Source organism: Trypanosoma cruzi (genome assembly GCF_000209065.1).
Source record: "Trypanosoma cruzi strain CL Brener chromosome Unknown tcruzi_1047053436363, whole genome shotgun sequence".
In the NCBI taxonomy this organism is placed as follows: Eukaryota; Euglenozoa; class Kinetoplastea; order Trypanosomatida; family Trypanosomatidae; genus Trypanosoma; species Trypanosoma cruzi.
Window position 1 is genome coordinate 1 of NW_905713.1, and position 977 is coordinate 977.

The following is a 977-nucleotide window of genomic DNA, read 5'->3' on the forward strand; positions in this document are numbered from 1 at the left end:
TTCGACATGGAAACATCCCACGAGCTCATTTTGCGTTTTATCGATGTTTTTATTGTTTTATTTACTTTCCACAGTTACGGGTTGCACTGATGCTTCTCTAAACCTAACCTTTGCACAACACCCAAATGCCACGGAGGAATACCGCACGGAAGCAGGGGAAGTCGGTGCAAACAAAAAAAGCGTAACAACACATCAACAAACAGATATCGCAATGTGAAACAAAAAGGCACAGAAACGTCAAGTACGGAGCGGAACAGGCACTAGTTGTGTGTGTGTGTGTGTCGGTGTGTGCACAGCGGCGGCAGACATCCTCGCTGTCCTCTTCTCTCCCACCTCACTTCTCTCTCCCCCGGTGTAGACAAGCGGCTCGCGGTGACGCACTGAGGGTCCGCTCGCTATTAAAGGGGATGGCGGGCACGGTCTCGTGGAGGCGGTTGGGCTGGGCGGCATCAGCGTCACTATCTAACGATTTCTCCGTTGGCTCTTCAGTGACACACTCAGATTTCCCGAGTTACATACATAAGAAGCTCCTCATCACGTGCTGCCGCAGTGCGAGATCATTAGCGGGGAGTGCGTGGGTGATCGCACACGCAGCTGACCCCTGGCGGTGCGGAAAGACCGCCCATTCCACTTGCGCACAACACCCGCTCAACCACAATCACATAACTCAGTTTACGGCCACAGATGAGCAACAAAGGACACACCAAAGAGACCCAAGCCAAATAAAATAACAAAAATAGAGGCCTCTAACAGCTTCAAGCGCACACGCAGTACACGTCCATTGCCCTCTTCATCCACCCCGTTGTGGCAGGTCAGCAACCAAAGTATGATCCTTGTTTTTGAACCTTCGTTTTGCATTTAAATGACTCTCATTGCTCGCATATACATTTTTTTCCCTTCTTATTTGCATTCATTTCCTGGCACCCCCGCCAAACCCGTTGTTATTTCCTTTCGGAATTTTCCCTCCGGCCGCCTCA

General features: G+C 50.5%; 2 non-coding genes across 2 annotated transcripts; both read right to left on the reverse strand.

Moving 5' to 3' along the window:
- Window positions 1-343: 343 nt before the first annotated feature.
- Tc00.1047053436363.10 lies at window positions 344-410 on the reverse strand. Its single transcript, XR_008254387.1, has one exon. It is a non-coding gene; the product is annotated as an H/ACA snoRNA, TC10C1H1 (small nucleolar RNA).
- A 37-nt stretch (window positions 411-447) lies between these two features.
- On the reverse strand, window positions 448-537 carry Tc00.1047053436363.20. The gene has a single exon (XR_008254388.1). It is a non-coding gene; the product is annotated as a C/D small nucleolar RNA (snoRNA), TB10C1C1 (small nucleolar RNA).
- Between the last annotated feature and the right edge of the window lie 440 nt (window positions 538-977).